The following is a 14,671-nucleotide window of genomic DNA, read 5'->3' on the forward strand; positions in this document are numbered from 1 at the left end:
GGGGAGTGGCTGCAATCCATGGGCTCGCAAAGATTACAGAATGAGATGATAAGTTCCTAAAATTCAATTTGGTGGTTGGTTCGTAGGGCACAAGGCATCCAAGGATCTAGGGGTCCTGAGAAGACAGCATCCTGTTTTTGCAGATTAGATTCATGTTTTCAAGTCATGACTAGCTCTGCTGCTGCTGCTGCTAAGTCGCTTCAGTTGTGTCCGACTCTGTGCGACCCTATAGACAGCAGCCCACTAGGCTCCTCTGTCCCTGGGATTCTCCAGGCAAGAATACTGGAGAGGGTTGCCATTTCCTTCAAGTGAAAAGTGAAAGTGAAGTCGCTCAGTCGTGCCTGACTCTTCTCGACCCCATGGAGTGCAGCCCATCAGGCTTCTCCGTCCATGGGATTTTCCAGGCAAGAGTACTGATTAGCTCGGTAACTAGTAAATGCACTTCATTGGTAGGATCCCATCAGAGCTCCTAATGTGAGTGCCTGCAGGTAGGACCACAACAGAGCCAGAGCTGGGCCCTCCTGGTCTTGCCCTGCTCTGTCCTCTCTCCACTGGGCCTGTTGTTTATCATGGGCCTTGCTGCTGATGCTGCTGCTAAGTTGCTTCAGTCGTGTCCGACTCTGTGTGACCCCATAGACGGCAGCCCACCAGGCTTCCACGTCCCTGGGATTCTCCAGGCAAGAACACTGGAGTGGGTTGCCATTTCCTTCTCCAATGCATGAAAGTGAAAAGTGCAAGTGAAGTCGCTCCGTCGTGTCCGACTCTTAGCGACCCCATGGACTGCAGCCTACCAGGCTCCTCCATCCATGGGATTTTCCAGGCAAGAGTACTGGAGTGGGGTGCCATCGCCTTCTCCAATCATGGGCCCTAGGTGAGCATGATAGAAATGGAGTCCACAGGAGAGAGAGAAAAAAAGAAGTCAGAGCAAGCAGCCCAGGCCGTGCTTCCAGTTTAACTGGCACCAGGGAAAAGTGCCTTCAGCTGGCACAGGGGCTTGTGCACACCAGGCTGTGACTGTTGGCCGTGGAAATCCTGGTTGTAACAGAGGCTGCTGCCATTCAGGCAGCGAGCGAGGAGCTGCTTTCATGGGGAGGCTTTTTTGGCACCGTGTCCGACATACACTCCAGTCAATCACGGTAAAGTGCCTAATAACAGATGTGGTAATTAAGCCTGAAGAACTCCGTCTCTATTTTTTATTGCAGGGAATAACAAAGTGCCTCATTAAGCCTCCAATCCCACTGATTTTTGATTTGGGCATCCTGATGTCGTCAAAAATGACATCTTTGCAAGGGCTTTCTTCCTAAGTCCTTATCAGCCGAGGACGCAGCCAGCACAGGTTGGATCAGTTTTGGGAGGATAGTTCTATCCTTTCTGATCTGCCCTTTGCACTCCAGTACTGAAGCGTATGCAGATTCCTGGGGTACCATCAGATTCCTTAAAGTACCTTGGATATGAATAAACAGTTTTAGCTTTTATGTGCTTGTGTGAATATAAAATGCTCCCTGAATATCTTCAGTTCAAATTATGCTGTTTATAGCAAGAAATTAACTTCAGCTTTCAATCCCAGAAAGGTTTCAAATAACCTGAAACCATGGTAAATTACCATATTTTAATAAGATAAATTATCTTGGAAAATAATTACATCTGAAAAAGTCTGTCTTTGTGGCAGTTTATAAAGCAAATGTCTTCGTTAATGTTATTTTTCCTTCTTTTTTAATGATGAACATGAGTCTGGCACATTATTAGAGAAAATGAATCTGTAACTAGGGACAGGTAGAAAAAGTGTCCTCAATAGTAAGAAAATGTGGCTTGAAACTTTCTCTGGAGCACTTCCTGAGTTATTTAGAGCTGGGTCTATTGGTGCTCTTGGGAAAGACAGCCAAACACCGCTCATTGTTTAAACGTTTCTACATGACTCTTGGATAGTGTAGATTTGAAAACAGCATTTATATCATGGAGATGATTTTTTTGTTTCTTTCTAATCCAGGGTGGCCATAAGCTTAGAGATGTTTAAATATTTTGAAAAGGCCCTGGATCCTATTTTATAAAATTATTGGTTCATTTCTGTGTCTCCTAATGCATAATTTTGAGTTTTTCAGGGTATTTCCAAGAGAATTTCTGGTTGACTATATTCTGAAATTCCGCTCTTTTAATCTAACCCTGTGAAGCAGATGATTCATAGCACAAAGTCAGGATTTAATTTAGTTTCAAGCTTGGTATTAATAAAGCATAAATTTGACCTGCTCATCTGATTATGATTAGCCTTGAACCAGCAACTTGTATGCACTTAATATTTGTACACAAACATCTATGGAAAGGGATACCAATGTTAATGGCAGTCCATATTTGTTTACTCAAAATGTGTTAGTCACTCAGTCATGTCTGACTCTGTGTGACTTCATAGACTATAGCCTTCCAGGCTCCTCTGTCCATAGAATTATCCAGGCAAGAATACTGGAGTGGGTTGCCATTCCCTTCTCCAGGGGATCTTCTGGACCCAAGGACTGAACCTGAGTCTCCTGGATTTCACGTGATTCTTTACCGTCTGAGCCACCGTCTGAGCCACCAGGGAAGCCCCTTGTTTCCTCAAATGACATCCAATACTTACTAATCACATTTTACCACCTTTATCCATTTAGAGATTTTCTGCCATGGATGCCAAAAATATTTTTGCCAAATATAAAGGTAGGCATGTGCAAACTCAGACCTTACCACATTAAATCTATTTTTAGAAACCATCTGTATGTATGCCTTGCATCAAAAAGTGAGACCTCCTAGCAAAACACTGTAGCTAGGATTATACAGTTGCTGGAAAAGCAAAACTTTTCTTTAAATGAGATCCTAATTTGTTTTCTTATATTTCCCCTAACAGCAAGATCTGGGATGACAGAATTCATGTTTCTATAATTTCCATCGCTGGGTGAATGTTTCTACAGGTTCATAGCGTCACCCTTTGAACGAAGCGGAAACTTGGCCAAGAGTGGTCCTGAGCTAAAGCGCCACCTCCTGGTGGAACGTATCACTTCAGGGATGGTTTCTCAAAACTATTCAGGGGTTTGTTTTCCTCAGGTATGGATCCCATTCTCAGTTTATTAATCTCTCACCTCAAGCCTCTAGACTCATATCAACTGTCTGGGACTCACAGGATACAATCCCCTGGCTGCCCTTCAGCCTCTCAGATCACTAGTTAATTTAGTGTGAATGCTGTGTGCCCCAAGTTTTGACCTATTTCAATTAACAACCGTTTGTTGAACCTCTGTTGTATTCTGGCAGATGGGGAGAGTAGTAAAAATTAAAGAGGAGTGGAATAAAAGACAAGACAGTGACTTGAGCTCTGCATTTCAGGAGTTTGTAGCTAGTTGAGGAGAAGGGGTTGGCTATGTGAAAAGATGACCAGCAGCCCAAGGTAACTTGCTGTACCAGAAGAAGGATGGGGAGAGTTGGTTCCAGCAGAGATTTCTATGCAGTTTTTAGTGAGAAGAGTAAAGAATATTTTTGCTTATGTCCTGGAAACATTGTTAATTAGACGTGGGATGAGAGAATAAATTATTGCAAAGAGAGAAATAAGTTTACAGGAAGCTTATGTAATGGTTTGAATTTCAAACAATTAGGGAGGCGTACATGTTCGCCGCAGGGAATCATAGAAATGAATCATAGACCCTTTCAAATTAGCAGGGCAAGAAAAATATAATCCATGCAGGAAACTATTTCCATCCTCCGTAGATTCTTCAATTGAGATAGGCTTCATGTATACTTTAAATTCCTTAGATTTTATTTTTCCTTTTAAAATTAAATGATTAGAAAGTTTAAAACCTTGAACAAATGACAGTAATATAGTTTATAGGGATATTGTCATAAGAAGGAAATTAATGTGTTCAGTATGATAGGGTCAACTTAATCTTGAACGCTTTCTGCTGTCTGTAGTTTCAATATTTATGATAAAGTGAAGATACTGCTATTAGAGATTTTGAAATTAAACACAGAGTCAAGGAAGGGTATTTATAATAAAGGCAAAAGGGAAATAACATTTAAAAAATCAAGAACAGAGGAAGGAAAGAGATTAAAGAAAATGTCACAAGTTGAAAAGCCTGTAGTCCTGCAGAGTTCAGAACACATGGCTTTAGTTCAGTTACCTTGAGCCTTTTTGGTCCAAATTGCCCTTAAAGAGTTATTAGAATCTGCTTGAAAGTAGAGGTATTATTCACCATGAAACCTGTCTATATCGATGTTAATGTTACAGTTTATTTATTTATTCTTAACATTATATTTGATGTGCGTTCATGTCCACCTGTGCTTCTCACTTTCTTTCCTTATTTGGGTAATGAACAAACACTCATGTGCATTAGGAGTGTTCTGTTGCTTGTAGTCACAATAGGACCTTCATCAGACACTATTGAAGACCTTAGAGAGTTCTCAAAATTAAGCCTAAAAGTATATGGATCCCTATCTTTACTTTATATATTTCAAGTATATATTTTGAATTACTTTATAATATAAGCTTTCCCCCTTTTTAAGGTTTGATTGGTTTTTTATTTATTTTTAATTGGAGGATAGTTGCTTTACAATATTGTGTTGGTTTCTGCCAAACATCAACATGAATCAACCATAGGTATATGTATGTCCCCTCCCTCTTGAACCTTTCTCCCATGTCCCACCCCATCCCATGCCTCTAGATTGTCACAGAGCACTGGATTTGAGCTTCCTGTGTCATATAGCAAATTACCACCGGCTATCTATTTTACATATGGAAATATATATATTTCCATGTTACTCTCTCAATTCATGCCACACTCTCCTTCCCCCACTGTATCACCAAGTCTGTTCACTGTCTGCATCTCCATTGCGCCCTTGCATATAGGATTATCAGTACCATCTTTCTAGATTCCATATATAATAGGTATATACCGTGAAGAAACCATAATTGAAAAAGACATGTACCCCAGCGTTCATTGCAGTGCTGTTTACAATAACTAGGACATGGAAGCAACCTTGATGTCCATCGACAGATGAATGGATAAAGAAATTGTGGTACATATATACAATGGAATATTACTCAGCTGTAAAAAGACCACATATGAGTCAATTCCAATGAGGAGGATGAACATAGAGCTTATTATACAGTGAAGTAAGTCAGAAAGAGAAAAATAAATATTTTATATTAACCTTTTTCTTTTCTAAACTTTTTATATTTCAATTCATGAACTCATTGAAGTGTGGTGATTTTTCAGTTATTATAGGTGTAATAATCTGCTAATTACTGAGGGTTTGTTATGGTGTGTTCCAGATATTGTTTTTCTGGTGAAGTTTGCTAAGATGGGTCTCTCTACCAACCCACACAGAAAGGCCCTAGGAATTGTACTCTTCAGCCATAGGGACTCAACTTTTCCCAAGTTCTAGGCACCCTACTCCAGTACTCTTGTCTGGAAAATCCCATGGACAGAGGAACCTGGTGGGCTGTAGTCCATGGGGTCGAGAAGAGTCAGACACAACTGAGAGACTTCACTTTCACTTTTCACTTTCATGCATTGGAGAAGGAAATGGCAACCCACTCCAGTGTTCTTGCCTGGAGAATCCCAGGGACAGGGAGCCTGGTGGGCTGCCGTCTGTTGGGTTGTACAGAGTTGGACACAACTGAAGCGACTTAGCAGCAGCAGGCACAGCACAAGGCTCATTGAGAGTTTGATTCCACTGTTCCTCTGTCCCCGACTCCTGTACCTTCCTTCATTCCTTGTATTGCCTGAATCTCAGCACATCCTGATTTCTCTCTTTACCACTCCCAAATATATGCTCATGGTCACCTCCCTTTGCCCACAGCTGAGATGAATATGGATCCACAACAATCATGACCAAATGCAGCCATGTTTGAGCAGGGCCACATGCTGAGAATAAAGGAATGCCAATGAAAAGAAAGCCTTGAGCTTTTAAATGAATTCACAGAATAACTAACTTTAATTAAGTCCTTGAAAGATATCTATAAGCTCTCTATAGAAGCAACACTTTTTTTCCTCTAATTAGAGCAAGTATTTTTCTAGTAAAGCTTTCATTGGTTTTCCGTGTTTATATTCACTAGTATTGCAATCATTTTATTTCAACTCCAGGATTTCCTTTTGCAGTAGTCTAGTTTAACAATTAAATGGGATAAAACTTAGACCTTTCATTTATTTTTTTTTAATATTTGGAAAAATATTTCAAGATCCAGGACAACTGATGTACATATTCTGAGGTTTATTTTTTCCTATGGGTCATTAATTCATTCAATCAGTGGTTAAGAAACATTATTGAGCCCTGCATATATGGTAAGAACATGTAGAGATGATGTAGAGATGAATATGTAGAGATGAATTCCCTGTCAGGGAATTCACCAGCTAGTGGAGACATGAGTAAGAAAATGGCCAATAAAATAGTGTGGTTTCCCTCTGACAAAGTCCACATCATCTATTCCCTGATGCCCCAGGGTTATGAGGGCAAAGAAGAAGAATGTTTAGATTGGCCTGGGAGCTCTTCTAAGAGGAAGTACCTTTTGATTCTTGAGGAACTGGTGAGAATTAAGTTGACCAGATAGTTACAGGCATTCCAAGAAGAGAATAACATGGGGAAAGAGAGAGGAGTGAGAACATGTAATATTCGGGGAAATTCAAGTAGCAAGGATTGCTCAAGTGATATTTAGAAGTGATAAATAGCTGTGTGAACTTGCTGGGTGACGGGTCACTCAGATCATGTGGAGTGAATGAAGGCCAGTTTGGACTTTACCACAAAGGTGAGTTCTCAAAAGCTTTAAGTATGAAATTCTGACGTTCTGATTTGTGTTTTGAGAGAATTGGTGACAACATGGAGGACGAATTGGAGGTTAATTGGAAAAAAAGATAAGTTGAAAAGCTTGGCTTTAAAACCTACTTTATCTTTGCAACAAAAGGTCAAACTAAAAGACCAATATTATTGAACTGTTCGTTGCTGTAGTTAGAATGAAGAGAGAAACTAAGTTAATAATAAATGATAGAGGCATATATCTCTCAACTCTTTATTTCAGATATCAATATTAAAATTTAAAAACTTAATGACTCAGGAAGAGCCAAAAAATATTGGCCATTTCCTCATTCCTGATAGTTTTTTGCTAAGATATAAAAGTGATAAAGAATTTAAAGTGCTGGGACCATTCTAAGTATTGAGTTGGCCAAAAAATTTGGTTGAGTTTTTCTGTAAGATGTTAGATACAATTGGCATTACTGACTGAAAATGAATTTTAAAAGTACTTTGGAAAGCCGATAAAATTGCCAAAGATTATGTTAAAAGATAGTTGTAAAATCATCCTAGAATATACAAAGCTTATAAATACTTGAGATAAGAAATGAGAACTCTCGCAATGATTTTGCCATTGGAAAATTGCCTTAAGCCCTAAAAAGTAATGAAAAATAGATTCACAAGAAACATTTCCAATAAGAAGATCAAGCATAATTGGCTGAGAATGAGAGAGAAAAATTAAATACCCATAAGAGTTGTAAAATTATGCCCTATTTCAAAGTAACCAAGTCTTCCACCAGAATTTTTTAAAAATAAAAGGAAGTTAAAGTTATATAAGAGATGCACAATGGCCTCATAGTACACAAACATTATTAGTTCTTGAAAAACCCATGATTTGGAATATATTTGCTTTCAAAAGATTTTGATTTGTTCAGTTCTCCAGTTCCAAATCTTGCTTGAGAAGTCCTACCAGACCCAAACCTTTTTTTTTCAAGCTAGTCTTTTTAAAGTCTTTAGTTAAGTCTACATACTTGACTCTTCTCTGTACTTTATTATTCTTTGAATTCATTTAGTCATTTGTTCTTCATTCATTCTTTGGCCCTACTCTCTGTGAGGTGCTGTTCTAGGTACTAAGGATATCACAAAGAACCAAAAAGGCATCATTGTGCTGAGGATTTGGAATGTCCGTTTATCTTTCATCAACTCCTTTGCCTCAGCCAATAGCAAAGCTTTTTTGAGGCTGTGTCTACTCCTCTCCCTCGATGCACAGATTGGGTGGGCATAACCCACTGTGAGTAAACTCCTCCTCCTTGGAATGAAAAAAAGCATTCACTAGTTACCTGATTAAAGTCTTGGCCATTTTGTCAGTATTTTAGTGACAAACTTTTATAGGAACTCTGGAGCCTATAATTTGTGTGTTTCTATTCTGTTAAGACTGGCATCAGTTGCAGGGGAACAAAAGTAATTTCATCTTTATTATCTTTATGTGTAGCAAGTCATAATGTTGTACAAGGATCTTGAGAAGCTGTTTATCAAGTAGGTTTGTGACCTTGGGTGTACACAGAATTTCACTTGATCATGGCATCATTGTCCATGACATTAGAGTATTGGACCAACTTCCTGTTAACAGCTATTTTCACACAAAAAGTAGATGAATCTTAGACATTCTGGAGGTTTATAAGAAAGACACATTGGCATTAAAGCTCCTTTCCTGGCTAATATTTCTGAACTGGAAGCAAAGCAAAGTGAGAATGAGTGAATTCATTAGTGATTGAAGTTTGACTCTGGGCCAGATTACAATGTCAGTTGCTATACCTTTCAGTCCCCGTAGCATCCAGATTCTGAATTTCCCTGAAAATGGCAGAGAAAGACAAATAAGGAGATGCCAGGTAATCGGAAGGGATTGTTATGGATAATGTGAATGAAGGAAGTAGTACGGAGAATGGCTCTTAACTTTCCTAACAACATGAGATTGTTTTCCAACTATTATTCCGGGTCAGACAGGGTCACTTCTTGAATAAAAGATCTGTCTAGACACCACGGGAAGCGGTGCTTCTGCTTCAGCATGTGTCACTTTGTCTACTAAAACAAAGTCCTATTTTAAGAGCCATAAAGTTGGGGTTTGGGTTGTGGCTTCTCAGATTTGCATATAGATGCTGTTGGTGAGGAAGTGGAGATGGGAGGGATGACAGCCCCTGCGTTTTCTCCTGAACGTCCTGGCCAAGTACAGCTTTGAGTAATTACCTTCTGCTTACTTGCACTTCCTGGTGGCTCAGACAGTAAAGCGTCTGCCTACAATGTGGGAGACCCGGTTTCAGTCCTTGATTGGGGAAGATGCCCTGGAGAAGGAAATGGCAACCCACTCCAGTACTCTTGCCTGGAAAATCCCATGGATGGAGGAGCCTGGTAGGCTGCAGTCCATGGGGTCGCAAAGAGTCAGACACGACTGAGAGACTTCACTCACTCACTTGCATTTCCTCAGCAGTTTCCTCACATTTTGTCTGAAAGCTTCAAAGCTTTTCACCATGTGGGTTTAAAACCACGAGGATAAATGTGTCCAGACTTTTTTTTGTGGCAATGCCTGCTGCTCGAGATGTCTGTGGTCACTCCACATCCTGGTCTGGATTAGCGGTTCTGAACTGAGTAGTCCAGGGAAGAATGGCCATGGAGTTGTGCTGTCATGGAGTTTTTGAAACATCTGGGCAGTCTAAACATGGAAATACCTTGTATACTTTCTAAATTCACATTTTCAGTTTTGACCAGGAAATAGCTTAGTCACTTAGAAATCTAACTTTGAATGAATTTGCATTTTAAGAGGTTCCAGTGCACAGATAGAGTATTATTTTAGAAAGACTATGACTATTATACCTGATGGAGAGGTAGTTTGACTGGAGTTAAGAAACCTGAGTTCTGGTTTATAGTTTTGAACCATTCACAAAGTAGCTCTGTGATCATGGTGGAGTCATCCATCATTAGGGCTTCAATTATTCCATCCATAAAATGAAAGAATTTTGATTGGATTCCATAAAGACTTAAACTGTAACTTTCTGTCCCATTTTTTTTTTTTTTTTTTAGCACAAAAGCTCTGTGGACCCAGGACATATACAGTGCCCTGGAAAATCTGGGGGAGCCAAATGAATGTTAAGAACTTCAATTATATAGCTCGTTATGAAGTATTAAAAGTAGAGCAATACTCTATGTGTGTTTGCCTTAATAGAATCTGCTGCTGCTGCTAAGTCGCGTCAGTCATGTCTGACTCTGTGTGACCCCATAGACGGCAGCCCTCCACGCTCCCCTGTCCCTGGGATTCTCCAGGCAAGAACACTGGAGTGGATTGCCATTTCCTTCTCCAATGCATGAAAGTGAAAAGTGAAAGTGAAGTCTCTCAGTTGTGTCTGACTCTTCTCGGCCCCATGGACTACAGCCCACCAGGTTCCTCTGTCCATGGGATTTTCCAGACAAGGGTACTGGAGTGGGTTGCCATTGCCTTCTCCTAATAGAATCTAGATGTATGCAATTGACAGGGAAATTTTCTAACATCTTCAGTTCAGTTCAGTCGCTCAGTTGTGTCTGATTCTTTGTGGCCCCATGGACTGCAGCACACCAGGCTTCCCTGTTCATCACCAAGCCCCAGAGCTTACTCAGACTCATGTCCATTGAGTCAGTGATGCCATCCAATCATCTCATCCTCTGCCTAACATCTTAATTCCATAGAAACTCTTCTCCTTACGGGGTTTGCATTCCTCTGTATTTTCTATTCTAAGAAATGACCTTGGAGGAAAAGAAGGCTTGTCTTGGATTGCTCAGATGTGCCTAATGGTTGAGTAGCTCAGGAACTGAGGATTAGCGCAATGACCTAGAGTTGGGCAAGCAGGTGACATGTAAGTGTCCCTTTGTCATGCCAGCGATGGTCCAGAATGACCATCATCTATCCTACTATGGGCCACTGAAAAGGACCCTTCTGAGAGAGGGATTGTGCAAATACTATTATCTTTTTCTTTCTCCTACCCCCGGGTGCAAGAAAAGACCTAAGGTTCTGCTGACACTCACGTGTCCAGCTGCACATCAGAGAACTCTATTTCTCCTCTTACCGTCCTAGGTGGCTCAGTTGGTAAAGAATCTGCCTGCTGTGCAGGAGTGAAAGTGAAAGTCTCTCAGTCATGTCCAACTTTTTGCAACCCCATGATCTATACAGTCCATGGAATTCTCCAGGCTGGAATACTGGAGTGTGTAGCCTTTCCCTTCTCCAGGGGATCTTCCCAACCCAGCGATTGAACCCAGGTCTCCCACATTGCAGGTGGATTCCTTACCAGCTGAGCCACTAGAGAAGCCCAAGGATACTGGAGTGGGTAGCCTGTCCCTTCTCCAGGAGTGCAGGAGATCCAGGTTCAATCCCTGTGTGGGGAAGATCCCCTTGAGAGGGAAATGGCAACCCACTCCAGTATTCTTGCCTGGAAAATACCTTGGACAGAGGAACCTGGTGAGCTACAGTACATGGAGTCCCCAGAGAGTCGGACATGACTTATCGACTAAACCACCGCCACCCTTTATTTTAATTTGAATTTTCCTTTTTAAAGGAGATTGGCTTCTTTTGTTATTCATTCTGTTTCCATTGGATTTTTTTCCTCTTTGTATTGTGTCAAGGGATTGGTCAAACCTGAAATGTTCAGCTTCTTTAATCAGTGTTGTTGGTTGAAAGAAAACAAAAAGCAGTAAGTCTCCCTTTCTTTCTGGGCTGATCAAATTTTATTTTCTAGTTCATTTTTCTTACACACATTTATTCTTAGACTGCCTGAGGTCTCATGCTGTGTTTGGATATTTTATCTTGAGTGAATCTTAAGCCATAACATTCAGTACCATCCCTGGCCTGTCTCTATAGTTCCTCTTCCGTTCACAAGCTTTTCCACTCTGTGGTCCAGACAGACTTGCCCATTGGCTCTCCCCTCTGGGAATCTGCTTTCTACTTTTGCACCTCCTAATTCCTTCTGGTGCAACCTCTTCTGTGCCGTCTACCCAGCACAGTCCTCAATATGGCACCTCTTATCCCTGCTCGCCAACTAGAAATACTTTCCAAACTCCCATACTTATTTTGTTAACTTATTTGGACCCTAATCACAGTTTTCATTGTCTTATTATGATACAGCCAACTCAGTGGGATCGCAGAGGGTCAGGCGTGACTTGGCAACTGAACAACAATGATATACCTCTCACATTATGTTGTAAACTCATTGAGGGCAGACATCACCTTCACCACTGTTTGCTGATTGAGACAACCAATGTTTGTTCTTCAGCAAAGGCTTTGAAAAGTGTCTGTGTGAAAGATTGTTAAAGTAATTGCATTATTAGGACATAGTGAAATTTGAAATAGGTCTACATATTAGATGGTAGTATGGCATCAGTGTTAAATTTCTTCACTTAGACAATTGGATGATATGGGTGAACATTCTTATTCTTAGGAAATGTAAATTGAAGTATTTAGAAGTATTAGTATATATACTGTTTACTCAATTTACTTTCAAATGGTTAATGAAATCTATATATATTGCCTTTGTATGTGTGGGTTCAGTTCAGTTCAGTTCAGTCGCTCAGTTGTGTCTGACTCTTTGCAACCTCATGAATTGCAGCATGCCAGGCCTTCCTGTCCATTACCAACTCCCGGAGTTCACTCAGACTCACGTCCATCGAGTCAGTGATGCCATCCAGCCATCTCATCCTCTGTCATCCCCTTCTCCTGCCCCCAATCCCTCCCACCATCAGGGTCTTTTCCAATGAGTCAACTCTTCGCATGAGGTGGCCAAAGTACTGGAGTTTCAGCTTTAGCATCATTCCTTCCAAAGAAATCCCAGGGCTGATCTCCTTCAGAATGGATTGGTCGGGTCTTCTTGCAGTCCAGGGGACTCTCAAGAGTCTTCTCCAACACCACAGTTCAAAAGCATCAATTCTTTGGCGCTCAGCTTTCTTCACTGTTCAACTCTCACATCCATACATAACCACAGGAAAAACCATAGCCTTGACTAGATGGACCTTTGTTGGCAAAGTAATGTCTCTGCTTTTGAATATGCTATCTAGGTTGGTCATAACTTTTCTTCCAAGGAGTAAGCACCTTTTAATTTCATGGCTGCAGTCACCATCTGCAGTGATTTTGGAGCCCCCCAAAAATAAAGTCTGACACTGTTTCCACTCTTTTCCCATCTATTTCCCATGAAGTGATGGACCAGATGCCACGATCTTCGTTTTCTGAATGTTGAGTTTTAAGCCAACTTTTTCTCTCCTCTTTCACCTTCATCAAGAGGCTTTTTAGTTCCTCTTCACTTTCTGCCATAAGGGTGGTGTCATCTGCATATCTGAGATTATTGATATTTCTCCCGGCAATCTTGATTCCAGCTTGTGCTTCCTTCAGCCCAGCATTTCTCTTGATGTACTCTGCACAGAAGTTAAATAAGCAGGGTGACAATATACAGCCTTGATGTACTTCTTTTCCTATTTGGAACCAGTGTGTTGTTCCATGTCCAGTTCTAACTGTTGCTTCCTGACCTGCATAAAAATTTCTCAAGAGGCAGGTCAGGTGGTCTGGTGTGTGGGTAGATAGTGATAAAGTGAATGTGGAAAAGTGTTAGCAACTGGTGAGTCTCTGTTATATTTTTGTGGCTTTCAAGTACATTTGAAATTTTTTAAAATGAAGTGTTAACAAAATGTAACAAATTTTATATGCCATCTAATCAAAGATAATTATAGAAAACTAGAAATAAAGGAAAATTTATTTGTAGATGAAAAATTACCTAGGGAAGATTCCAAAATCCATTCACTTAATATTTTACGAATGACATTGCCCAGAGCACTTGATAAACTAAGTTATTGTGAAACAGGTCAATTCCTCTGGATAGTCTAATGTTAAATGATTAAGAATAAAAAGCAGGATAATTTGGGACAGTGCTTTGTGTGGAAAAGTGGCAGATGTACCCACTCCAGTGTTCTTGCCTGGAGAATCCCAGGGACAGGGGAGCCTCATGGGCTGCCATCTATGGGGTCGCACAGAGTCAGACATGACTGAAGTGACTCAGCAGCAGCAGTACCTTAAAACACAGGCTTTGTGAGGTCATGCCTCTGGGGACACAGTAAGTTAAACTGCAACTAGAAAATGGTGAGCTCTTGACAGGAGTTTTAATGCAGAGAAAAGATTTCAGAAGCATTGTGGGTGGCTTCTTCCATGGACAACTGATAGTGAAGATGCCAACTAATGGTGGCATTTTTGAGAACTGTTTTGGATGTCAAAATACTTCCTATATTAGCCATATTTGAAATATAGGCATATTGGATATCTATTGCTGCGTAACAAAATACCTCAAAACTTAGTGGCTTAAAACAACAAACATTTATTATCTTGTAGTGTATGTGGGTCAGGAGTTTGAGAGAAGCTTGGTTGGTGGTTCTGGCTCAGGGTCTCATGAGGTTGTGACCAGTATGTCAGCAAGGGCTGCAGTCATCTGAAGGTTGACAGGGGCTGGAGGATCCACTCACATGGCTGTTGGCAGGAGGCCTCAGTTGATGCTTGAGTGTCCTACTAACATGGCAACTGGTTTCCTGCAGAGGTGATCCACGAAGCAAGATGGAAACTGCCGTGCCTTTGATGACCTAAGTGTGGAAGTTATACTGTCAGTTTTATAATATCCAGTTGGTTACATAAGTCTGTTCATTGTAAGAAGAGTTTACACAAGACAGAATTCATTGATGGCCATCTGGGAGGCTGGCTAAAACAATAGGGCGTAACTATTACTACTACTAAGTCGTTTCAGTCGTGTCCAACTCTGTGCGACCCCGTAGACGGCAGCCCACCAGGCTCCCCCATCCATGGGATTCTCCAGGCAAGAACACTGGAGTGGGTTGCCATTTCCTTTTCCAATGCATGAAAGTGAAAAGTGAAAGTGAAGTTGCT

General features: G+C 40.8%; 1 protein-coding gene across 2 annotated transcripts in view; it reads left to right on the plus strand.

The window, feature by feature from the left end:
• Positions 1-14,671, plus strand: part of MEGF10 (multiple EGF-like-domains 10) — a 179,865-nt gene that overhangs the window by 23,396 nt on the left and 141,798 nt on the right. Inside the window, exon 1 of one of the 2 annotated variants that reach the window (XM_010846327.1) lies at positions 6,517-6,757. The exons of the other annotated variant lie outside the window; for it this stretch is intronic. The gene's annotated coding sequence lies outside the window, so the exon portion shown is untranslated. Of the gene's footprint in view, positions 1-6,516; positions 6,758-14,671 lie in introns of those variants that run through there. 2 annotated transcript variants of the gene reach the window in all.

This window comes from Bison bison, unplaced genomic scaffold (assembly GCF_000754665.1).
Source record: "Bison bison bison isolate TAMUID 2011002044 unplaced genomic scaffold, Bison_UMD1.0 scf7180017864235, whole genome shotgun sequence".
In the NCBI taxonomy this organism is placed as follows: Eukaryota; Metazoa; Chordata; class Mammalia; order Artiodactyla; family Bovidae; genus Bison; species Bison bison.